This window comes from Lepisma saccharinum, chromosome 28 (genome assembly GCF_977018435.1).
Source record: "Lepisma saccharinum chromosome 28, izLepSacc3.1, whole genome shotgun sequence".
NCBI classification, from domain to species: Eukaryota; Metazoa; Arthropoda; class Insecta; order Zygentoma; family Lepismatidae; genus Lepisma; species Lepisma saccharinum.
Window position 1 is genome coordinate 31,335,311 of NC_139256.1, and position 27,668 is coordinate 31,362,978.

The window sequence follows — 27,668 nt, forward strand, 5'->3', positions numbered from 1 at the left end:
TTGGAGCACGTATCACTTGCAATTTCGAAAGAAACACTGTGGGGGTAAGATACCCCTGGCACCCCTAGGGATAAGGGTGGGAGGGGAGTGACATACAAAAATAATAAAAAATGACCGATATTAGTGTGGAATCCATAGTTTTCGGGGTCGCTAAGATGAATAGCTGTTCCTAATACTGTTCCACTTCAAGTTCATCACCTATCGGGAGGGGAGTGAGAGGGGGTGAAAATTAAGATGTCCAAAATTACCAAGATTACTGTAGAATCCATAGTTTTTAGAGTCGCTAAGCTAATTGGTGACATTCACGAAGAGCAAACTTGGTACACATATGACTTACAATCTGGAAATAAATACTGTGGGGATAAGACACCCCTGGCACCCCTAGGGAAGGGGGTGGGAAGGGGTGACATGTAAAAATAATCGAAAACGACCGATATTAGAGTGGAATCAATAGTTTTCGGGGTTGCTAATATGAATAGTGACACTCCCAATGCCATTCAACTCCAAGACACCCCTGGGGGTAGGAGTGGGAAGGGATGACATGTAAAAATAATCGAAGGCGACGAATATTAGTGTAGAATCAATAGTTTTCGGGGTTGCTAATATGAATAGTGACACTCCCAATGCCGTTTCTACTCCAAGACACCCCTGGCACGCATAGGGGTGGGGGTGGGAAGAGAGTGACATGTAAAACGACCGATATTAGTGTGGAATCCATAGTTTTCGGGGTTGCTAAGATGAATAGTGACACTCCCAATGCCGTTCAACTCCAAGACACCCCTGGCACGCATAGGGGTGGGGGATGGGAAGGGTGTGACATGTAACAGTAATCGAAGACGACCGATATTAGTGTGGAATCCATAGTTTTCTGGGTCGCTAAGATAAATAGTGACACTCCCAATGCCGTTTAATTTATTTATTCTTGCTCTTGGAGGTGGAACTAAAAATGTTGTTCATAAATTGTTGTTAAATTTATATTATAGTGAATTTGTAAAAGATATATTACTTTATAATTTGTATATTTTACTTATACTTTTAAATACCTGTAAATAAAATTACTTACATTTTACGCTATAGTTCGAATTCATTAAACACCCGGGCAATGCCGGTAATCAGCTAGTATAACTATAAAAACAGCTTTTTGTCAGTATACAGTTATGCAAATTGTATATGGATAGGCCTATACAGAATATGGAAATTACAAATGTATGTAATTTTTTAAAAAATATTTAGTAGTAGTAGTACAGGGCATGTTTTCTTCACAGTTTAGAATTGATTTTTTTATAGAGGAAGGAAAAGAAAGAAGAGCTGGCTGGAAAAAAACAACAACAGAATTCTCTCATTCCGTTTGATTTGTCAATGTCCTTTGCAGAACAGTCTATCTGACCGACAAGTTGATTAAGTAAATTTGAGTTTGAAATCCTTACACAATTAAAATTTTTTCGTAGATTAGTATATCCCGTAACATTTGTGACTTGTGCTTGTAGATGTACTTCGAGAAATGGAAAATGTAAACTACGCACCTTAAATTAAAAAGATATACACCGTGTAATTGAATTAAATTAGAATTTTTGGATCAATGGTAATCACACAGACTCTTTATATTGCTAATATATTTGTGTGTGCCTGTGGGTGAGTGGTGAGAGCCGGTAATACGTAAGGTTGAAACACTTGCACCCTTGAATTTTTGGAAAGTTTGTTTTGAAAACCAGTAATTATACTTGAATTTTATCAAGATCTCAGAGTAGCCACCCTGTAGTAGCAATACTAATAATAACAAAAATAATAGCAGCAATAATAGCATTAATAATAGCAATAATAATAATAATAATAGTTTGTGACCCTGCCCCCCCCCCTCCTGAGAAAAATATCCTGCGGCCGCCCTTGGTAGCGAACCAAATTTAAGCTTTGTTTAACTTTCACATACTAAGAACAAATTATGGCGTGTTGCAATTAATGTCTTAATCTGGTTTAACCCTGTAGGCGACTCCCTTGTCGCAAGGGTCATCAATGATTGTGACGATTACACCGCGGAAGTAGGGAAAGGGGGTTCGCTCCTGCTTGGAAACTCACAAATCGGTCCTCGACAAGGCAAGGTCACGTGGTGAGAACTGCGGGGATATTACACTCATTATGTTGGTTCACATGCAAACAAACACTTCATTACGAATGCCCTTGCTTTCGTTAGCGAGGCGGTTGCCTTACTTTGGCCTACAAAGAGCAAGTGGTGACCACGAACGAATCGGTAGAAAAATATCACCACGTAGTTCCCATGTACACTCACCGGCAATAAAAGTGGGACACCTAAATCCTGAAATACTCGCTCTCCTGCAAGGTGTGACGCGTGTTGCCTAACTGTACGGCGGTCGTGGAACTTGCCATTGAAAATTTGCTGTTAAAATACACTTATGGTCGTATAGTTAGGCAACACAAACAACACTTTACAGGGAAGTGAGTATTTCAGAAACTAGGTGTCCCATTGGTATTGCCGGCGAGTGTACATGGAAAAAATCCCTTAAATACTAACAAAAATAAATGTAATGATACTTAATTAGAATGAAAGAAGATTCCAAAGGGGTGGGGGAATAAAATTTGGGCCCCTAGGCTATAATTTGTTTTGGGCCCTGCCATTATTACTATTATTATTAATAATAATAATACGTTTTGCTATTATGGTACTTCACTGTCTCTAATTGTATGCTGCCTGCCCCCGTGGCAGAGTGGTTAGCACATCGCGCTACGACGCCATGGGTCCAAGGTTCGAATCACGGCCTGTGCATGGATGTTTGTGAGTGTCCATTCATCAATTTCATCACGACATCACTCATCCTCGCAAATTAGCCAAAAGTGGCACGAAAGGCGAAGTAAAATAAAGCAAATCAATCAATCTAATTGCATGCTCTGTATTAATAACACTTGTAAACTTTAAAATATAGACACATCTGACGTAAGAAGTTATTTAGAAACGCTAGAAACATCTATCCTTTTATGAAATAAGTAAGTTAAAGAAATTGACATGATGTTTTACTTTGACATTGTCACAATATTAAGTAATTTTAATAGTCGATGGTCCTTATCACTTTTGCCCCTTCAGCGGCTCATTCTTTATGCAGCTCCTCCTGGACTTTCGGTCCATAATATCCTAGTGGCACCGCCCCCCCCCCCCCCTCATTCCAAGCGATCACCAACGCCTTGTTCACTTCTCATTCTAGCAGCAGCTTAGACGTGAAGAGAAGAATGAGCTTACGGTCACGAAAAACTGTTGCTTCCTAGTTTTTTTTAAAATTAACAGCCACGGTGTTAAATTTTAACGGTACAATATTGTAAATTCTACGATAAATTCTAACAGTGTATGCATTGGAGAAGTATTTTTATATCGTGTATTTGTACAGAATCCACATTATCATAAATTTCACTAATAAATTGATTTGAGAAGGGGGTATATATGTTTGTACGCTGTACAATAAGGTTAAGTAACCATGGAATTTAATTCGATACAATGCTCGACCCTTAGTTCTGGATAAACAAACTTTAAAACGGCAATCCTTAATAACATTTGTTTACCCAAAATGCAGAAATTGATGGACCTCCCTGATTGCGCAATAGTAGCGTCGTCGTCTTGTAATCAAGGGATCCCGGGTTCGGTACCCGGTTGATTCACATATGGTGGTTCGGATCCCACTTTCAAACTGTAGGTCCTGTCCCGATTAGCCTATCTGTGCATAAAGTTGACTTAAAACAACAATTCGAATCCCGCTGAGCATGGGTGTTCTTTATGAGTGTTCCTTCATCAACTTCATCATATCATCACTCGTTCTTATCGTCGCGATTGCCAAAGTGGAGGAATAGCGACGTTAAGTAACGCACATGAAAACCAAGCAGATATCATCCACAACATCCATAGAAGCAGATTTATTTAACTCCTTAAGGGGAACTAAAGGCAATTTTGCAGTAACTTTCCGATAACAGATGGCAGCACAATTTGTCATAGCATCGTCAAACAATGTAGAAATTGAATAGATTTTAATAATAGATTCACGATGCTTCAGAAGCTGAAGTTTAAAATACTCATAAATACTAACTACTGCCTACGTATAAAGTTAGGAGAGATTGCTGAGATAAAAAACAGTGATATGCATTATTGCACACATTAAATGCATCGTGTGCAGTATTTTAGGGTGTGTGACTAGGCAAGTGGATTTAAACTCGAATCATGAAACATACCGGATTTGACGATAATATGACCGGAAACTGTTTGTGAATTTCATGAAGATTATTGTTATTTTTAAAAATTAACTATTTGAAAATATGAGGTCCTGCGTAATGTCTTCTTCCTTCCTGTTAATCTGTGTTCATTGGCCTTCTCCGTCGAGCGTTGCACGAAACAAACATTTTCGTTCCTCTGCAGGTACATGCTTCCAAATTGCGTCCTTTCTGCGATCCACGCCCTCGCTTATCTCCACCAAAACACAGAATTGCATCCTATTTCGTTACTTGCAATGTTTGTTCCTTGCCTTCCGACACGATTAAGCAATAAGCGTTTGAAATTGCGTAGAGAGAACCAACCAATTCGATTACAATTTCAGTTCAAATATTGTTGAACAATTGTTTGTCAGCATCAGGCAGGGAAAATGTAGCAGCAACTTCTTCACTATACTCTGTCCCAGCTAACCGTGGAGCAGGCGAACGCAAACAAGTCTCTGCGCAAGTAGGACGCGAGACGGCGCCACCAATGAACACACAAGAGGAACGGAATTGTGTGGAGTGGGGGAAAGCGATTGAAGTTAGCAGCCTTCCCAGCAGCGTGTACGCCATCGCTCTGGCTACTCGATTTCCTTCGCTTCTCTGACGCTATGCGCAGCCTTGCTCCACAGTTAGCTGGGACAGAGTATAGAGTTTAGGGTAGAACGTGATCGTCGTCACTGGAAAATTGGGCAAAGCATTACAGCTTAATCGTCATAGAGAGTTGCTGTAAAACTAAACAATGAAATTCGTCACTGGGCGTTATGTGCAAAATGTAACTGCTACATTTGTCGTCATTGGGAGTTAAGGACAAAACGTTAGAACTAAATTATATCCCCCTGAGTTATGGGCAAAACACACGGACATTAGAGCTATCCATACGGAATATGTACAGGGGATGGACAAAAATATGGAAACACCACGACATTGGGACAGGTGATATCGATGCAATTTTTCCACTTGAAATCGGACGCGGTGCGACATTTTTTTGGTTTGAGCTATGAGGTAGGACCCTGTCGGACTGGTAGGAGTCGACAGTTGCACTGTAGATAGCGTGCAGTGCAGTTGATATTGACTCATGTCGGAGCTGACAGTGTTTCAAAGAGGGCAAATTGTTGGTGTCCACCTTCCAGGCGCATCTGTTACCAAAGTAGCCATGTTATTTGGCGTATCGAGAGGGACTCTATACAAGATCGTGATGACATAATGGTGTGTCCGGAAAGACGACATCAGATAAACACCTGCGTGGACGAAAATGTACACTGCGTGACAGAGACAGACGGACACTGAGAAGGATTGTGGCCATGTTTTGCATGAAGAATGGTGCAAGATCTCATTATCCACCATCCAGGACTTGTATTTGTCCATTCTTCGGAGACTGCAGGCCGTTTTGAAAGCTAAAGGCAGTCCTGCACTTTATTAGCTACAGCATTCCGGCTTTTCTTCGCAGGCGTTTCCATATTTTTGTCCATCCCCTGTAACTCTCTAAGGGACATTGGATATCCAATGGATGTCCAGATTTCGATATCTAAGTCTGAATCTTCAGAACATATCTTTTGGTAGCGCCGTTTGGATGTCTAAAAGGAATGTCTAAAGCTTGTTCATTCTTCTCGAATGTTCCGATTTCAATGTCCTCAGACAGTTTTAGCATTCCCAACGATTTATTGTTGGGAGCCGATGATAATATTTTATCAAATGTTTTTAGGCTTTTCTTACACGGTTTCTAAGGACGTTTTTAGGCTATTCTTACCTTTTTTAACGTGTCGTGCATGTACTGTACAGGTCATTTTACAATTTTACTTTTAAACTTTGCCAAAGCTATCTTAACACCCCTTTTTACGTACCTTTAAGGCAAAGGTTTAAGATAAGGACATATTTCCTCGTATTACCTTTATCCCCCAGGGTTGCCCCCAGTTAACCCTTTAATTTGAGGCTGGATAAGCCCCAGAGACCACTGTATTCGAGGACAAGGTCGGAAACATTCCGACCTTATATCACCCACCCTAGGAATCGAATCCGGCTCTCTCTCGCGTGGCATTCAGACGCCCTACCGATTAGAAGACTGCTGCTCCGGTTGAGTGATTAGACAAAGTAGAAAATTCTTGGTCCTTTCAGCTTGTAGCTTGGATGGTTTCGGAGACATCACAGCAAAACAATGCGTCCATTGTTGACCTTCGAGACACGCATGAATAGATTTCTGCTCATACAGGGTGGGGAAAGGAGGGGTTGCATTTCCAGTATCGCTCCGAAGAATTTCCAGCAGGATACATGTAATTTAACCCTTGCCGTTTATAACTCCGACTGGTATGTCTTCTTAAGGATTGCTTTCGCTGACACAGCTGTTTTCTCAGAAGAGCCTCAAGCACAAACAAGCTATGTTAATTGATTGAATTACGTTATTTTAAGTTGTTTTTCTGTCACCTTTGGCGAATCACGACGATGAGGGTGAGTGATGATATGATGAAATTGATGAAGGGACACTCACGAAGAACGCACATACGCAGGCCGGGATGCGAATCCGCAACCCCTGGCGTCGTACCTTGCTGTGCTAACCACTCTGTCGACTTTGTTCATTTATTCTGAACACTTTATTCTCTTGAATAGAAAGTGCAGTTTTTAACACTTAAACATGTGCCTCCCCGACGGCGTAGTCGTCGCCTTGAAATCAAGGAATCTTGGGTTCGATACCCTGTGGAGGCACACTTTAAACCAGGGGCGTCGGAACCGGGGGTGGGGGTGGGCAAGATAGTCGCGTGCTAAAAATGAGACACTGTTTTTTCAAACTTATGTTTCGTTTTGAGAAAATGGAAAAATATTTTTACACATGTTAAATGACCGCGGACTCAAGTTTTAGCTACCAGCAAGAAGTGTGTGTCAGAAAAATCTACTTCCAGATAAGAATCACAGCCACTCATCCGCAAATCAAGCATGAGGTGGAATTATTCACACAAGGAATTCTAAGCTTTGGTTTCCAATTTTCCTTTGTATCTACCAGGTTTTGTATGTACAGGTGCGGTCGGTGTGAAACAATAAACCCAGCGTACCCGGAAGGGAGGGAGGGGGGCAGAGAACAGCTTAATTTTAAATCTATTCTTTTCCATCTAAATCTACATTGCATTGATACAAGGACTCCGATGAGGACTTAGTTTTAGACCTCAGAGAGAGGTAACACTATTTTTTCTTATTATTTATTTATTATTCTTATTTCTTTTTACGTTGGGAGTAGTAATTGTTTATTTTAGGTGGCAAGGTCGAGACCTGATCGATATTTTAGACCTCTCAGGGGTGAGAGGGGGATGATCTCCCGTGACGCCTCCAGTCTTGTAAAGTTCAGACCGATTTCATTGAAATGCAATACCAGGTACCTAGCTGCTGTGATAATTACAGATCAAAATATCTAATTTTAAATCTGTTAGCGTGGCCATATTTGATACCTCAGCCCCTCTCCAATTATGCACTAGCTATATGTGAAAGACTTCGTTGGAACACTTTAGCCTAGCAAATGTTCTAAAAATACTGAGAGTTTTACTTTTTAATCTTAATATCTGAATTGCAGTCTGAGATTTGCAAATATCAGTATAAGGAGAAAAATCGTTAGTTTTTTTGCGCAATTTCTTTACGCCATTTCAGAAGCAGAAATGTTTTATATGTTAAAATTTTAAAAATATAGCGCCTACAAAATAAAAGATACCCTATTGCCTCAATCTTATCGACTGCCTTCGTGATTAGCCAGGAATGGAAGAAAATTGAAGTAAAATAAACTCAATCTATTATTTCTTTCTAACTCTTTCATTCATGTAATTCTTCTCTAGTATGCGACGTTTTTGTTAAAATTATTCTACGATTTATAAAATGATGAAATGGTAGATGAGAACACGGGCAACTTTCTTTGCAACACATCGATCAGAAAGTTTCAGAAACATGGATTTTCTCAATACGTTTGCACGTGCACTTCATACACTTTTAAAAGTAGCGCGTTTTCAGTTATGTCAGTAATCATTAAAAAAAAGGAATGCCTCAATACCATCATGCCTAACTGCATGCGAAGATCGAGTACCAGGCAGGGATGGAAATTTGCGGTAATTATCGTATCGTAGGACATAATATTTCCTTTTTCTTGTATTAAGCATCGTTTAATTGAATTATAAGTAATAAAATAATCCGTAATAGAGGCCTCCCCTTATCTGTTGTGAGCCATTGTGGATATTCATATATTCAATAACTATATATGTGTATATATGGGGAAGAGATTGTAAAATCTGGTTGAGGGATTTGAAGACCTGCCCCCCCCCCCCACTCCAAACTAAGTTCCGACGCCCCTGCTTTAAACTGTATGTCCTTCCAGCCTCTACTAGCCTATATGTACAGTCACGGACACTGCCGGCTTGTAACGATTCCATTGAAAGTCAATGTATTCATGACAAGCCGGCATTGTCCGTGACTACATAAAATGGACTTAAAAGAATTAAAAATTTGGTTATTAGATTGGTTATTTTAAAGGCACGGATGTGGTTTGGCTAAAATGACTGAGACCTGGATATGAGTCTTCAGCAAGCTGAGATTGTTAGTCCTATGGCCTTTTCGTATACGTTTTCAATTTCTGTTGTTCTGTAAAATTCCTTTAAATTATATCCCTTTTGACAGACATGGTAAAAGGTAAAAATCAAAGGCATAAAATGTCGGAATTTCAGCGTTTATTTCAATAAATCCCTAATAACGCCAATTTCTCTTCACCAACCGCGCATCGAAATCACCAAAACATTTAGTAGCGTAATTTGCTTTGATTCTCGTCCTTTTAGTTAATGTGGCAGTAGAAATTATCAGTATTTATGATTTGAATTATGGCCCGTTACATGCAACGTGTCACAAAAGTCTGAAAAGGAATGGAGTTTTATAGAACTTGTTCGAAATTACACCAGTCTTCCATACTCAGCAGCAGGCAGTGAATTGGATTGTTGGTTCATTCTTCTTCGGGGACACTATCACAAGTGGCAGTCTATTTAACATGTTGGGTTTTGAAGCGGTGAATGCCCTGCTTTACTCAAAAGTCGAGTAACAAGTATGGTCCCAACAGGACAGCGCATCTGCTCATTATGCCATTGTTGTGCGAGAAATCGCCAGCTTCCACAGGGCATTGGGTAGGCCAAGCAATTGTCCCCCGCGAAGCTGGGAAGATTTCTAATCTGTACCACCTAGCACACAGGACCCGGCACGATTATTAATAAACAGATTCTACCACCATCAACCGTGTTCATGAAATGGCAGTATATACTAAAAGCGCGGCTATGAAAATAGGCGGCTGGGCACAATTGCGCTGGTGCCACATTTGGGAAAAGCAAAGCGACAGCGGGACAAAAGTCCCTGCTTCCCGCGCACTGTGTTGCAACGTCAACCGGGCTGCGTTGCCTAGTTCGAGCGTCAGACCGACCTCTCCCCGGGGCACTTTTGTGTCATCCCTCACCCTAGAGGGTCCGGATTCGAATCCCGGCCTGGGCGTGGATGTTTGTGAGTGTCCATTCATTAATTTCATCATGTCATCACTCATCTCCATCTTCGCATATTAGCCAAAAGTGGCACAAAAAGCGAAGTAAAATAAAGCAAATCAAAATAAAAAAACAAAACATCCCTGACCTTTCGAGAAAATACTGTCAGTTTGTATCACGTGTATTACAAAGACCAACTCCACAACGAGATTATTCATTTTCATAAAGCTCTGAACACACGGGGTTGTGCTTCGACGTGGCAACAGCGCGAACTTCTGCCACCCGTTGAAATTCATGGGCGTGCGTTTAGATCTGCGTATTGCGATATTGCGAATAAGCTCTTATAAAACTTCCTATGATTACAAACTTTTGAAAACCCCACATATTGCTTTGTATATCGCAGTGGTTAACACCTTTGCATTGTGCTGCCGGATTACAAGGGCGTGTCGGGAGGGAGAGATGTGGGGGTCAAAAAACCTTCCGAAATATTTTCGAAATAGTAGTACTAAAACTAAAATTAATAGTATTTAAAATTTGCTTTCTTGGTCACATCTTTTACATCACAGTATTTAAATCAGAATGTTCTCAGTTTCTTGACTACAGATGGAGTAGAATTGTCGTGTATAAAGCATCTGACTTCACTCTGTTGTGATGAAAGTTTCGTAAACTTTAGACCCATTGAAATAATATTGCTCGAAAAATACAACAGCTTTCATTCATAGTGAAAACTAATTTGGTCTTTCCACACAGGACGAAGAAATTATTATGACACATTTCAATTTTTCTTGCAAAACCCCAAGGGTGTGCGGGATCTTAAAATTTCGGTACCGGTACCAGAGAAAATCTTTCGTGCCCCTATCGCGAATTCAGGAAATCACTTCCAGGTTTTGGGGATCCCGAAGTATCGGGAAGTTTCGAATGATCGAAGTTTTCTTCACTAAAAGTCTTGGAAACTTATTGAAATGTGAACTTTCAATTCCCGAATACGCAACAACTTACTTCAGTTCAGTGGGGGGAGGTGACGTATTGTGCAGAATTCGAAATATTCAGTGGTCTCGTCGGCAGGGCGTCTGACTAAAACGTGTGAGACCCGGGTTCAATTCTCGGGTTGGATGATCTAAGGTAAGAATTTTTTCGCCCTTGTCTTCGCATAAATCGGCTCTGGGATTTACCCATTCTTAAATCAATCGGTACCTGAGGGGGGGGGGGGGTTCAGGAGGCCGGAGCGTGGTGCAGATCACATCATCTCCAAAATAGTCGAGATCGAGAATGTGTGGGGCCCTACCCCCATATCCCATAAATGTGCTATCATTGCACGGTGTTATGTGTACGGGGAACTTTGCCTTTACACCATATACGTACATGTGCGTATATGTTAGGAATTGTCTGTGTTGAAATAATAATCACAATAATAACCTCTATGTATATATACACACACATATATAAACGTTTATGTACATATAACGTTTATCGTCGTCGCCTTGTAATGAAGGAGTCCCGGGTTTGATACCCGATGGTTGCACATAGTGGTTCGGATTAAACTTTAAGCTGTAGGTCCAGTCCCGATTAGCCTATCTGTGAATAAAGTGACTTGAAGAACAACTCAAAGAAACAGCGTATCGTTTATGATAATTATGATTGTGTCAACCCCTCCCCCGTAACTTTTTTCTGGGCACGCCCCTACCGAATTCAATTCCCGTTCGGGTCACACTTTCAGCTGTACATCCAGTCCTGATTAACGTATCTGTACCTTGACAGGAAGTTTTAAATGTTTTTAAAAAATCGTGTTTTCAAAGATTTTAAATCGGAAAGTGCAGGGCATTCGGGAATATATCAGTGTAAAATGGCCAAATGAGACTGTATCTGAAACTCTGAGTAAATAAATATACTTAATTTGTAACACGAAACGAGGCCTAGAACGAGACAGTCTTCTTTATTCTCGAGAGAAGACGAGTGTGCACCAAGTCTCGCCTGGAACCAAATTCAATCGGTTGTTATTGCTTTATAGTGGCTCACATCGTCTATCCTTTGCAGTTTCTAGCCATCGGTACTTCTATATTTGATCCTACTTCTCTGTGTCGTCAGGTCTTAAACCTCGTTCTTCCTCAAATTCTATCTAAAGCGATAAAATACGTGTTAAAAATAACACATGGTGTCCGCAACTCTGAAAAGCATAAGCCACCTACCTTGCCACGGATGAGAGATCACAGAACAGCAACACGCGCCGCCAAATACACGACTGAACCACTTTCTTGCGTGTTCGCGGCCTTTCTACCAGCGACACAATATCCGCCCGTTGCGCCATCTGTGGGGAAAACAGAATGGTTCACCCTTCCATGCATGTGACTGCTTTGACGTCATTTTTTATATTCAAATATACACGAGCGTTTTTTAAACTTTTGTAAAAATGTGGTTATGTAGGGGAGGAATGTTTTTTTCAAGGTTATGTTAGATATTTTTAAGCTGTGCTTCCGTAATATATGGACAACAGAAACCAATACGTAGAAGATGATGAATAGGGAGAAGATAGACCGTATCATTAGGCAGGAGTGTGTGGATGCGCGCGTGTTGTAATGTACAGGGTGCCACATGATACCAGACTCGTATTTACATAAGTGGAGGCCCAGGGGCTAACCTTATCATGAGTCCCGTTCTGTATAAAATTTCACTTATAACTTTCAGAGGGGCCTTCCGAATGGCGTAATTATAACGTTGTCGCCTTGTAAGGAAGGTGTCCCGGTTCGATGCCCCGTGGAGACAAATTGCACTGTGATTCGGATCCCATTTTAAACTGTAGATCCGGTCCCGATTAGTCTATCTGTTTATAAAGACGACCTAAATCCTCAATTGCCGCCCTCCGAGGCGGAGTGGTTAGCGACGCTAGGGGTCCGGAGTTCGAATCGCGTCCCAGGCACGGGTGCTCTTTGTGAGTGTCCCTTCATAAATTTCTTCATATCATCACTCATCCTCATCTTCGCGATTAGCCAAAAGATTGTAGAAAAGCGAAGTAAAATTAACCCAATGAATATTAAAACATCAGTTCACACAAGAATCAAACAATAACTTTTAGGCCATATCAGATTGTTATAGTTTTCATAATTTTAACACATTTCAAATATCTGTTTTTAATTTTGTGGTGCTTCTCAAAGTCTGAGTTTTGAGTTTTTTCCAAATTTGAAATGAACGACTGCAATATGCGGGATGGTCGAAACTTCCTCTCCTCTCCCGGCTCTTCGCGACGGTCATGTACACTTGACGGACAAGCCTAGATTGTAACGATCCTGTTAAATCCAATGGGATTATTGTAACTCAGTTTTAGGTGTTCGACACATGCTTATCGAATGTGCCGATTGTAAAGTCCTAGGACAAACTTTTCATTTTCCAGACTCCTTTCCATCCATGTTAGATGATGACAATGTTTTAAGTAATGTTTTTAGCTTTTTGAGGAGCGCGGGTCTTTTACACTGTCTCTAAGGAGGATTTAGTGTCTCTTTTACTTTTTAGCGTGTTGTATGTCTTGTGCGGGGCGCTTTACAATCTTGTACTTTTAACCTTTCCCAAGAAGGCTTCTAGGGCCCGGGGGGGGGGGGGGGGGTGAGATCTTTACATACCTGATGAAAATCAGCCGAAATAGACAAACTTGACAAAGCATATTTTTACATATTTCACCAATTTCGTGTTTTTACAGCATATTTCTTTAATTTTGTTGTAATAAGACATATTTCTGTATAATTTCGTAATTCTCTCGCACATAATCGGTTATTTCCTATTTTTTTTCTTCGTAGCTTTTGCACAACAGATAGTTCATATTGTCGATGGCAGGATATGGAAAGGCAGGAAGAAAGGTGCCGTCTTTTCTTAGTACAGAACAATAATACTCCACTTTTTTTATTCCGCCGACAATTGATAGCCATGCAAATATTATTGAGGCAAAATGTTCTCTCTCATTGTTGCACGGGAAGTAAAGAAGTTTCGTTTTCATTTCTTTGCCTTTTTCGCTTTTCACAAAAATCAGTCAAAAGTAAAAATAACATTCGATACATTACAGCCCATACTCTACTCTATCGGGTATGGAAGAAATTCGAGAGTACTGTTGTACATATTTTTGGCTTTACTGGGAATATTTCTGCATTTTTCTGATATATTTGTAATTTTTCATGACATATTTTCCAATTTATATGACATAATTACATACATATTTTACAGTTTTATAGGACATAAAGTTCCGGGCCCTACTTATAACACTCCGTTTTTAACTTTCAGGTGAGGATTTTAGTTAAGGGAAATTTTCCTCTTATACTTTGAAGAGTGCACAATGGGCTTATGTGCCGGCAAACCCATGATTTTTTGCTCATTCATTCATTCGGTGGTCGAGCGCGTAAGTGGTTGACTTTCGATCCCCACTGGGTTCGACTCCCGGCCTGGATGTCATTCCACCAATCAGCAAATCAGCTAGGTGATTTCCGGATAGGCTTCCGAGCTTTCGAGAGCTAACGTCACTCTCAGCTCTAATACCTGAAAATGAGAGTGACGTTAGCTCTGGGAAGCCTATCCGGAAATAACCTGGCTGATACCCGAGAAAACCTCTTCAATATTCACCGCCAGGAAAGATTCAAGAAAATAAAAATGTTACAACGAAGAAATGTTTGTGACTGTACAACGATGATCGGCATTAACAGCACGTAAAAAACATCGAAACGAATTTTTCTTCTTAATAAGGCTTTGTTCGTTAGTGAATGTCTCGTTTCTATACTGCAAACCTTCGTAAAATCCGGTTATTATCCTGTATGTATGCACCCCGGCAGCACAATTTCACGATTACCACTGACCTTCTCTTCTTCAGTCGTAGTGTACACGTAATAAACAAAATATACATTGTGAACCGATGTGAGCTTTAGGACCAATTTCGATGAGATGTTACTCGCTGCGAAACTTGATCCTCTCGGCCATTAATATGACATTAATCTTTTCCTAAAAAAAGCTAGTTGAAGTAATTAAAAATGGAAGTACACAAGCATTATCAACTTTCACGACAATTTTGATTACAGTGACAAATAGCGAATTAGAAAGCAGATCAGTTGAGTCACAACGGTATTCTGTACATTCCGGTAGAATTGTGAAGTCAGAAAGCAAATTTGATTTCCTTTGTTTGAGTTTTAAGTCCACTTAATAATAAATAATAAATTAATATTGAAAAACATAAGTGATTTAGCTGAGTTATTAATTAGAAAGACATTTGTTAGTGGCTGGAAGTTGCGAGAAAATAATCTCTCGTTTATTGCAAGATTGCAATTCAAAGGCAAATCCATAACCAATTGGAGCAGTTTACGTCATTATTACAACCCATCATGGAAGTACAGCGCCACATTTCAACCTGGTGGCGGAAAATTGAACTATTTTTTTTTTTTTTTAATCGCCATGGTCTGCATAGTGGATTTACCAAATTTCAGAGTCACTACGATGCCTCAAACAGGCTACAGAGGGCTCTGAGTTGGGTAACTTTAATTCTGGTCACCCGGTATATAGGAAAAGATGGCGAAAATATATTCCTCGTTCGTATCTCTCTTACGAAATGTTACCAATATCTCACTGGAGGAAGCAATTCGAGTGATTTCCCTAAATGCAGCTTCAACATGGAACAACAGCGGTGAAAGTCAGGCTAATCTGCAAATGAAATCGCACCGAGGCGACAAGAACAAACATTTCACTTTCGCCGATACAGAAATTTCCCCCCTAATTTCATTTTCGCTCGCATCGCTAGCCTTTTCATTCGATTTGAATGCGCTCAGAATGTAGGAAGTTGTATTCCGTGCAAAAACATCACGGTGCTGCGTGGATGTCCACTCCGCCACGGTGACCAACGACAGCGGCGTCCTGGAAAATCCCTGCACCGGAACAAGATTGTTACATTTTCCTCCCCCTCCCTTCTATTTCGATCATTTTTTTGAAGAGGTTTTTTTACTCTCTTTTGGCTGATATCCGTTTTCATACTGTGGTCATGACATCGACTCAGGGTCATCGTATTCTGCTACAAACACCTTCTATGTGTACGTCATCTCCTGCTGGAATACCCGTCAACAATCAACAATGCATCCCCTTCCCTTTCATAAACTGATGTCCGGTGGTTGTGACCTTGAATATATCGTGGGAGTTAACAAAAACCTGCTGGATTTTCCTCTTTGTGAATATAGTTTTGTATTCACCGGGAGAGAGGCATGTATCTAGAAATATGTTTCGGGGGGGGGGGGGGGGGGTCCGGACCAAGTGTCTCAGGAATAATAATAATAATAATAATTATTGTAATGTTAAAATAATTAAATTAAATCAAATTCATACTAATTACAATACATAAATTAATATATTATTATTACAGGAATAGGTAAAAACACTATAAGAATAGAGATATAACTGCGCATATTCATTACGTAGCTTACCTGTAGTTAAGATCGGAATAATTTACATAAAAACAAGTGCCCTGGCAATGAAATTAATGTCAAATAGATGAATAATTGAATGTTTATCGAGTAGCAAAAATGATGTTACATGTAGTTGGATAACTTAAGTTTGTGATTAATATTTTATGCATATTATTTTGAGTAGTACTGTGCATAAATCATCTTTGTAATGTCATTCAAAGCCGTATGATCCCAATATAATCCTTGCCTTCTAAACGGTCAGAGGGTTATGCAACAAATGCTAATATTTTCATTACTTAATTTTAGTACTTGGGTAAGTCCTTCGGACCCCTGGACTCCCCCTAAATACGTCTTTCCTGTCCTGCAAAGCCATATGATCCCAAAATAATCCTTGTGTTCCAATAAGTTCAGACGTAAATTATACTTACAACAAATGCTAAACTAGTATATTTTCATTACTTAATTTTAGTACTTGATAAGTCTTTCGGACACCCTGGACCCCCTAAATACGCCCTTGCCGAGAGAGACTTCCCTTGTACTCAAATATTAGTAATATTAATAAGTATTATTAGGACATAATATTAGTAAGCAATTGTTATATTGGTATACAATGGTTATATTTTTATGCCGGACATATTATGCCGATCGGTGATTATTAAAATTACCAACAGTTATGAACATTGCTTTACCTGGGACTTATACCCAGTCACAGACGTTCATGAGGACCAGGGCACTTTCTGGACCCTCAGAATTCTTCAGAAAGACACACTACACACGCACACACACCCACACATACATATACATAAAATATTGTTTCTGTCCATTTTGCTCCCAAAGTTGTGTAAAGTTGAATATCACTAATTATGAGGTACATTTCACTTAACTAGAGGGGTCTAGATTTCTCCATGAAGATCTAATTTTCCTTTGAACAAATATACTAATTAACACTTGTAGTGGTGTATTTACGAATTTTGCCCAATTTCTACAAAACTTTAATCGTACTTTCAATCTTCACGCAGATACAGTGTTTCTATTATGTGATATGAGCCTAGCCGAAATCTCGCAGACTTTCTGGGCATACCATTGCCTCCATTTCCCCGACGTGCGTTCGTTCGCCCATTCCTTCACAGGTGATAACTTTCGTTTTCATTTTATGGGAAGAAAATAACTGCGATTCCCACGTTTGGGAATGAGTTTCCAGCGGAACATACCTGAAGTAGGTGACTGATGGTTGAGCCAAATGCGTGTAGGTATCATGAAAAAAGTAAATGCTTTGAGGTCCCATCTCCACTTCCTGCCTTAATCGGATATGCAGCTTCCAGTTCATGGCGGATTGGTTATATCTAATAATAAATAACCTTTGTATAAAATGTGAGACTATAAGTCCAGTGATGGTTACTAAACCTTTCAAATTGTTTTGGCTCAGATGAAATTAGTTATTGCACATAAGTCTTTCAATAATTATGAGGAAGGGGGAACTTCAAATGTACAGGATGAGCCAAAAGTTTTCGTACGCCTTTCTCATTCTTACGTATGCTTGGAACTAGAGGTTGGCCGGCGGGAAACTTTTTCTGATAACCATGGCGGTTATCATCTTGGTTTCAGATTCGAATCTGTGACATGAATGCTTATATCTTGTTTTTCATCAGTCATCACTCTTATGTAGTGTGTTGGATAGACGAAATACGGTATACATACCGCAAAATTTATAGCTGCTATGTACAATAAACATAGGAGCTATGTGCCTATAAATTTAGACACTCTGCATAGTGACAAGAAAGGAATCTGCCTACGTATTGATCAGGGAATTGGATGAATATTTTACACAGACATGAAAATGGCTCCAGGTGCATCGACCAAGCACTCTTCAGAGACTGTTGTTCTTTTCTGTTTTGGTAGTGTTGGAGCTTTCTTGACTATCAACTAATCATAGACTTCCTTCTGGAAGCAAGTATTTTCCTACTTGTAACTCTGGATCATCGCCTTCTTCATCTAGTGTGCTAAACGCTTCAACAACAACCTTTTCTTCAAACAGCTCCTTTTTAGCGTCTTAGAAAGCTACAGGGCTAGTCAAAAGTCAGGTTATACAAGGATTTATAGTATATATTCAATCTGTGCATCTTTAACACCTTTGTGCAAGCGACGCTTCCAGTTCTCCAGAACCTTTTGCAGCATAATCATGTCTGCACATTGCACAATGCTTTCCTTCAGATGCTTGATGTTCTGAATCTTAACTGAATAGACGAGCGTCTTTAAATTACCCCAAAGGCAAAATCCCTTTGTGTCAGGTCTGGAGACCGCGGTGGCCACTCAACGGGACCACGGCGAAAGATTTATGCACCAGGAAATTGGACATTCACTCACTCAAAGTGATCTGAAACGAGACAAGGAAAAATCTTCCTACCTAACCTGACTTTTGACTAGCCCTGCACAAGTTCTTTCCTTGTTTGAGTTGCCTCTGAAATACAGATCAGCTAACAACTTAACGAGAAGATCTTCTTTCATTGTCTAATATACAACTAACAGAAACTGTTTTTCCGATATCCATGATCTACTTACTTGCACTTTTCTTCACTCCTCTTCCGCCACTCATGGTCCACATCATGTCTAATTGTCTTTTCATAATATGTCAAAAGCACAACTCATCTTGGCCGACCTCCAAAGCGGATTAGCTATCACAGCATCCTACGACACCAGGGGTCTTGGGTTCGAATTCCGGCCTGGTCATGGGTGTTCCTTATGGGTGTCCCTTCCTCAGTTCCATCACTCATCTTCATATTGGCGATTAACCAAAAGTGTCAGAAATGCGAATTAAAATAAACCAAATCAATCAATCATCTGGTGAGAACTGGTATCAGCGACAACAACATGGATCCTTCTTTGTTAGTATGAGAAAACTTAACTCCTCGCAGATAAGTCTGGAAGTTAATTTGGTGTATGTCATATCTAGACCACGGACTTTTAGGTTCTAAAAAGTGTGCTTAAAGGTTTCTAAAATATACTCTAAAAATCCTAAAATTGGCCCTAAAAATCTTAAGTTAGGCTCGAAAAATCCTGAAGTAGGTTTAAAAGAAACTTAAAATAGTTCAAAATTCTGATTAGGTGTAGTCACCGGCAATGAAAATTGGACACCTATATCCTGAAATATGCACTATCTTGCATAACGTTATTTGAGTTGCCTAACCCTACGGCGATAGCAGAACTTACCATTGGAAATTTGCTATTAAAATCCACTCATCGCCGTATAGTTAGGCACCAATCTGTTTTCATGTTATCCACAGTCAAACTCCGCAATTTTGTCTGTGAGGATCATCTTACCTAGGTATATGCTGAAAATAATCTTTCAACCAAAACATAGTCAGTGGTGCAAACTTCAATGCTGAAATGTTACTTTGCAAGGTGTGAATGCCACATAGCACCGAAGTGACGCAAGAGTGAGCAAGACCACACAGATCAGACCACTTTGGACTGTACAGGTCACAGTGGCACCAGTCATTTTGCTTTCTTTGGGGCTTTGAAAAATCACGATGGACTTGGAGGAAGGGAAATCGACAGAGAGTATGTTACAAACACGTTCGTCATTGAATTTTTCATGACCAAACAAAGCAAATACCTCTGTGTGACATAAAAATCCTGCAAAACCTTTAAAAAAGGCTTGATTTAGGCATAAACCTAGAATAGGTTCTAACAGGCGAAATTTTTTTTAAGCACTATAAAATTTTATCAGTCGTTGCGTTCTTTAACGAAACGCTGACATAACATAATTTCATACATACTTGTATAGGGAAAAAAGGTTAAAAACCCAAAATCCGAGGTCTAATCATGTCCCACAACACGAACAGCACAATATAATATATTCCTGCTTCTCTCGCACTCGTTCAGGAAGTCGCTTGGCACTACAAGTTGAATCCGCAGTGATAATTGCATATAAAAGTGAAATGCAAGAAACTGCTACCTGCTTTTTAGCTGATCTAACACATAAATTAACTCTTTTTCTGGTCTCCCACATTACATTACAACGGGTAATTTGGATGAGTCGTTTCGATTTCCTTGTAAATACTTCCTTTCGTTTTTTCAATGGGAAACAAAGTTATGGCTTATGAGTAAAATTATTTTTATTCTGTGCGTGCGTTTATAATGCAATCTGTAGAGTGAGCTATTTCCTGGCGGCCTTGAACCCACCCACGTCTCTCCAGTGGTGACGTCTGGCGGTAGTAACTAATTCTCAGAGTCTTCAAATCAACTCATCACACCTTTGATACAAGCAAATCATGAACACACTACAAAACACAAATATTCATTTATATATTTATTAAACACTACAGACAAATGCCCAATTACAGTGTTTTGAGGTTAACTGAGTTCAGTTCACATACATATTGACAAAACAAGTAATTAAGAATTGGAAAGAGAAAACAACAAAGACAATGGGAAAATAACTACGTATAAAACGGAACAGAATAATCATTACATAACAACAATATATAATACAAGGGTGCTATATCATAAAGTATACAACATATTTGGATACAATGCTATTATATACAGGGTTCACATAATATGTTTGCTTTTAGGTCTAAATAGATCAATGTCAGGGGTATTATTGGAGACTACATTGTACAACGCGCACATCCTCCTCATGGGATCCCTTTCGGCCATCCTGGTTCTACCGCGTGAAATTTGGAAGAGGTCATTCCTGGGTCTTAATTTTGAGTATGGAACATAAAAGTTTATTTTTGCGAGAAGTGCGGAGGAGTCTAGTTTTCCATTGACAAGTTTGGAAAGGAAGGTTAACTGGTGCATCTGTCTTCTTTTTTCAAGGGACGGGAAACTCAGCATGTTGCGTAAGATGTCACCCGAAGTGAATTTTGGATAAATGCCATCTAATTTATATACTAAACACCTTAAGAATTTATTTTGGAGTTTCTATATTTTTTCGATTTCATTTTTAAATAACTGGTCCCAAACGACTGAGGCATATTCAAGTTTTGATCTGACTAACGTATAGTAAAGTAGCAAAAAGGTTTCTTTTTTCTTAAACTGGCTACCCATTCTTATCACAAATCCTAGGTTCCTGTGCGCTTCACTGAGGATGCGCGCAGTGTGTGTCTGGAAATATAAAACTTTGTCAAATGTGACTCCAAGATCAGTTACAGTATTCTCTCTTAGGATTATGCAGGCCAAACAAATGCAAGTCTCTGTCCTTGCCCCAATTAAACACAATGTAAGCTTTGATAAAGTGCTGGAATGATTAAGACTTCATGAAGAAGTTGCACAAAAAAGGTGGGAAGCGAGTGCTCCATTTTCACACAATAAAGAGCTACAGTGGACGTGTACGAAAGATTTACGGTTCTGATGACAATTCTATAATACGTGGCTGAGTACTGCAATAATTATGTTCTTCCACATGGACGGATTCGCTCTGATGGGTAGATCATGTACCACCTTCACTAATACATGAAGGCCTAGGTCTACACATTTCGAATCTGTTCTTATACAATCGTATTACGACTTGCCTTGGACAACACAAAGATGCAATACCTGGAAGTCCCACGGGAATTTTCGCGTGACGTAGGTCCTCACAAATTTGTGCATAATAACCCTATCCTAGTGTATTTTTACTAATTTTCTATTTTGAAAGCCAATTCAACACAAGCTAACACATGCGCAGAAAATTTATTGCATTAAGCTTTGTGCAAAGCTGTGGACGTCATACAAAAATGCCTGACACAAAGCGTACGACAGTTCTTCCTCTATGAATTTTACCTTGGCTGAGGATATGAACATTAGTTAATAATAATCTGCTAATTTTTTTCAGGTGGGTTGGGCGTAGGTTTGTCCAACATATCTAAACTTTATTTGGGTTTCGCAACATTCCAGTATTCCTTTGTGGTTTTATATAATAATAATAATAATATAGTAATATCCTGCGAACCCCTTTATTGGGTTTGAATTGCAATGGGTTCTTGTCGACCATTCTCATAGTTTCGATAATCTGTGGTTTCGATTTACGGAAACACAAATTTCCACCTTCTTGCATGAAGTTAAAATCAAAGTCTTCCATTCACTGTTGTAATATTCTAAATTAGAAACTTCTTCCCCTTCAAACCTTACAGATGTTATTTACTTGTGGCAGTTTTAAGATGTGACTCCTAATTTAGCAACTGTTTTTTTTATGTGAAATGACTTTTTTTGTAAGCAAATTAATTGTTCTGCACTTTATAGTGTCTTTATAGGAGTCTAAACAATACATTGTAGTTTCTTCAGATTTAGACCATGTACGTAGTTGAGTCGAGATGTCACTCAATTCTTTGTTTATATTCATAAGTAAATAAATGTATTATGTAGCCTGTGAGAATATTGAATATCTATCCTTATATTCGAATAAAGTGGTATAATATTGAATCTCCTCAAGCAATCGACTGTGTATAAAAAATATACACATGTATATGACATAAAACTGTTATTTTGTGAGTATCTAAATCCTTACTTGTCACTTTTTCCTTTTAAGATAGGACCATCAGCATTCTTGGCACCATCGCAAGGAACTTGTTGCTCATGCGTCAAGAGGTAAGTGATCTTTTGATTGGCCCTTAGGAAAATGATTTAGGATTCATTCATTCATTCCTTTATTTGGAACCTAACAGCTTTTATCAAGGTTATTAGAAGTATAGGTTGGGCCAATCCGTTGTTTACTCGTGATAACGAAACAACGGTAAGAGGTGAATTTATCCATGAAATGAATTCCAAATCTATACGCTAGTGTTGCACTATGCAGATAGGAAACCATGCCAGAAACTGAACACACGAAATCGAATACACAAATGAGCATTTCCACCCATTTACATTTTGTGGCTTCAGACAAATTGAAAATAAATATCGATGCGGGACAGAATATTATTGATCGGAAGATCGGAACGGTAATTTTTTTTAAATCCCGACATTCGGGACGGAAAATATTCATAATTTCTCGACTAGTTGTTACCTTCATTTGGTGCAAAGGTCCATAAACCTTAATCTTGAAACTCAGCTATCTTATCTACAGGGTAGGGTTCTTTGTAGACAACGAAACCAGACAGGATGCCTTCTAGTGGAGACGTTTAAACGAATATATTATTTAAACACAGGATACATGGAGTAAGAATTTTACATGATAAGCTACATTCTTCTATAATTTTCTCGTTTACAGTCAATTTTCATCTCAATCTTTTTCCTTCGTAATGGGCAGATCTGGATCGGGACTTCCTTCTCAATGGACGGTCTGGATCTGGACTTCCTTCTCAATATGGAGGATCTGGATTTCCCTCTTAATGGACGTTCTGGGTCGGGACTTCCTTCTTGATGGACGGCCTGGATCGGAACTTCCTTCTCAATGGACGGTCTGGGTCGGGACTTCCTTCTTATCTTCTCTGTGAACTTCCCTCTGGATTTTAATTTATTTAGGTTTTGACTATTTAACAAATTCCTTTATCCTTTTCCAACTTTCTCCTATAAGCTTTGGGAATAATACTAATATCCTCCCTTGGGGCTGCAATTGGAACGCGCCACCACTAACTAGGTACAACAGAGTGTATACTTGGTGCAAACGATTTACACGCGCATCCAAGTAGGTGCTACGGTTAAACCGCGCAACCAAAAAGTGCTGTGGGGCGTCGATCAGAAAGCGCTCGCTTCTGATGTAAACAACATTTCCCCTATGGGAATGGTAAATCAATCAGACAGATGCAATATCTGTTCAAAGACACAAACTTGTATCAGTGCTTGGACTTCCTTAATTTTCATATTAACTTACATGTGATCACTGATTTGATTTATAAAATATATATATTAATTTACTTCTTTCATATTTATTTTTTGTCTTCTTATAATATATTCTATTGTTTTTCATCTTTCCAATTTGCTTTGTTTTTATATATAAAATTATTCACATATATTATGCCAATTCTTAACCTTGCACGCCTGGTGCTGCCATCTCTATTCGTCTTTGGCAAACTATTCACATTACTTGGTCCTATTGGGTACGTAACACAATATTCCCCCCGTTGGCCATAAAAAAAATTGTCGTAATATATATATATATATGTGTGTGTGTGCAGATACATTTTTTTCAAATTATATATGTACAATTCTATTATTTCTTCTTGACGCTTTCTTTCTTCTCTTCTGTACAATTATATCTTCTAATGTTGTCTAAATTCTCTCTCCTTTCTACATCTGTTTTTATGTGCTTTAGCAGAACTGTATTTCTAAAAGTACTTATCACTTCATATGGGCCTTCATATATGAAAAATAGCTTTTTGATAGCTTTCTCTGAAGCATTGCTCACCGGATTTGTTTTACAAAACACCAAATCTCCTTTCTTGATATCTATTTTCTTAACCTTCTTCTCGTTCTCAATTTGAAAGTATCCCAGTGTCAAATCAAAAGAAGTAAAGTATCTGCTTCCTGCAAATGAGTGTAGCATCTCATCTATTCTATCCACCTGGTTTCTTGGAAGTAATACGTGTTTGTTTAGTTCTCTAAGATCTAAGACTGGTCTAACTCCTTAAATTTTTTTGTCAACTACATGCATCGGGCTTACATGTATGCTATTTCAATCTTCTATAATTTCCCATCTTAACCATTTCTGAAGTTCTTCTTCTACAGCTTTTCTTTTCGCAAAAGGTATCGGATACTGTTTAGATACTGTAGGTCTTTCTGTATCTACTTCTATTTCGTAGGAATACCCTCTGGTGAGTCCTGGCTTTTGGCTAAATAAATTCCTATTCTCTAACAAAACTTCTTGTAATTGCTTCCTCTCTTCTTTGGAAATATATTTGCACTCATCAACCTTATTCTTTATCTCTTCAACAGATGCAGTGTATTCATCATTTTCTTTATTCATTTCACTTTCAAATTTTTCGCATATATCATTTGGTACTGCCTTCATCTGTCCGTACATTAAATTGAGGTTGCCGATGCATTCTTTTCTCTCCATTTCGTTGTTTACAGTTTCCATAGGAACATCTAGTCTTTCTTCTTCCAATGACTCTAGATTCAATCTTCTATCTTTGATATAAATATGACCATCATATTTTTCCAAAAATGGTATTCCTAATATCATATCACTTCTTAGACCTTTTACTACGAGGAATCTGACAGGAAAATTTAACCCTTGAAGGTTCATCATTACGCCGACGGTTCCTTGTATTTTATATTCTTCTTTCCCTTCTGCCATGACCAATCTTATTTTATCCCTTTCTGGTGCATCTAGACGAGCTTGTGGATATTTTCCTTTTATCCTTTTCCAACAATCATAACTCATTAATTCTACCACACTACCACAATCTATTAGGCACTTTACTTCTAATTCTATAATTTTTGCCTTTACATAAAAAGTTCTCCCTGGCTTCAGGTCATTGAAATTCGGCTCTTCTATTAAACATAATTCAAGACTTTCTCTTTCACTATGTACATTTCTATTTACAATTTCTCCCTGCCTCACATTTCTCTCTGTTTTTGCTCTCACACCTGGGAGATTCTGCAAGAGCGTTACATGTTTGACCCTCTATTCTCTTCTGCATTCCTTGAATCTTCATCTGCTGTAATTCCCTCTTGGAATCTTCTTGCGTCATTACAATAATTTCTGGCTAATTCTATGGCTTCGTCTCTTTCTACATCCGGAAGTGCATTTCTTCTTTCCATTTCTTCATTGGGCACACTTACTCGGTATTCTCTTTTGTTTTGTTCATATATGTTCCTCCATCGCTGATTTCCTCCTCTTCCGTATCTTCGGAAATTATTTCGGCCTCTCAAGTTTCTCCAATTTCCTCGATATCTATCATACTTTCTCTCTCTTTCTTCCACAGAGTCTATGTTTCTTTCATATCTCCCATTGTTTCTTCCTACGTCTCTTCTTTCTGCACTTGGTCTCTGGTTTCTAACTTCTATTCTTCTTACATCAAATTTCTGTCTCCGGAACTTTGGTTTTGAGCGCCCTTCTTCTTCTGAATGTTGCCTCTTTCCATAGAATCTCCCTTCCTTATCGTTCCATGAATTCTGAGTTTTTGTTAGCACATCTTCGGTTCTTAGATATTCAATCAAATCATCAACTGCTTTTATTTTAACCGCTGCTATAGCTCTCTGTATTCTTAATGGCAATGTTTGGACAACTTGTTTAACCAGCTCCTCTTCACTGCATCCTTCCTTTAGGTTTTTGAAGCTTCTTAGAGTCTCCCATGTATGTTCTTCCAGGCTGTCGACTTTTGACCAATCTACATATCTTCTTTTTAATGCTTCTAGCTGCCTTTCCTTTATGTCTTCACTGCAGTAGTAATTCAGGAATTTTCGGCTGAACTCCTTAAAATTTCTAAATTTGTGCTCATTTAGTTGATACCATCCTGCTGCCGACTGTTCAAAACATGTCTCTATGACGTTCAAAATCATTCCTTCGGGGATCCTCATAAGTCTGACATTTGTTGTTAGTTCCCTTAAAAACTTTCTGGGACATTTATCAGATATATTCCCATTGAATTTTGGAAGATGCTGCAATTCTTGTGGCCTAGGTATCCTGGTCCTATAGTTCTCGTCTCTCGAGAATTCATTTTCCAATATGTCTAAGAGCCTTTCATTATTACTTCCATCTTCGCTATTCTTCCATTTCCTTTTCTTGTGACCTCCCGCTATTCTATATCTCTTATGCTTCTCTTCTTCCTCCGTCGTCGATTCATCGCTTGAACTCTCTTCTCTCAGCTCTTTCTTAACCTTCGTTTCTTCACTTTCTCGAAACCTAGGATTTATGTTTCCTTCTTTGATGAATAGCTTTCCTAACCTTCTTTCCACTTCTTCTACTTTCTTTTCTGTCTTCTCTATCTTTGACACTGCCCCATTTAATTTTCTGTCTAATTCCTTTCCTTTCTTATCTGCGGCATTAATTTTCTTTTGATTTTCCGCAATGTCCTTCTCCATACTGCTAGTTTTTTCTTGAACTTCTTGCAGTTCCCGCGTACTTACTTCTCTCAGTTTTAGAACTTCCTTTTCCATTCTATCGCGTGTTTCCCAGCTTCTATCTTCCATTAGGACCTTTGCTTCTTCTATCTTGCTTTCATTTGCATCTACTCTAGAAGATACTGCTTCTATTTGCGATTTATTTTCAACAATTTTTCTTTCCATACTATTGGTTTGTGTATATTCTCCTCTCTAAGTTTTGAAACTTCTTCCTCGATCGTCCTATTTATATCCACGCTTTTGTTTTCAATTAGCAGTGTTGTTTCTTCTATCTTCTTTTCCAATGATCTTCTATTTTCCTCACATGTCTCGGTTATTATCTTGTACATTTTCTTGCTTTCATTTCTTACTGCTTCTAATTTTCTACTAGGGATGGGCCGATATGAAATTTTGGCCGATACCGATAAAGTACCGATATAAAATTTACCGATACCGATAACCGATATTCTACCGATCCGATACAAAATTAGAAATGGTCCTTGAAGAACCTGAAAAGTTCATTGACCTCGTTAATAAATGTGTGTTTCAAGGTGACTGCAGT

The 27,668-nt window shown here is 38.9% G+C and overlaps 1 protein-coding gene across 1 annotated transcript in view; it reads right to left on the bottom strand.

The window, feature by feature from the left end:
* LOC145981072 (CLIP domain-containing serine protease HP8-like) overlaps positions 1-11,987 on the bottom strand; it is a 55,255-nt gene extending 43,268 nt beyond the window's left edge. The window contains exon 1 of the mRNA XM_083114193.1: positions 11,912-11,987. The gene's annotated coding sequence lies outside the window, so the exon portion shown is untranslated. The remainder of the gene's footprint in view (positions 1-11,911) is intronic.
* Positions 11,988-27,668: the final 15,681 nt, after the last annotated feature.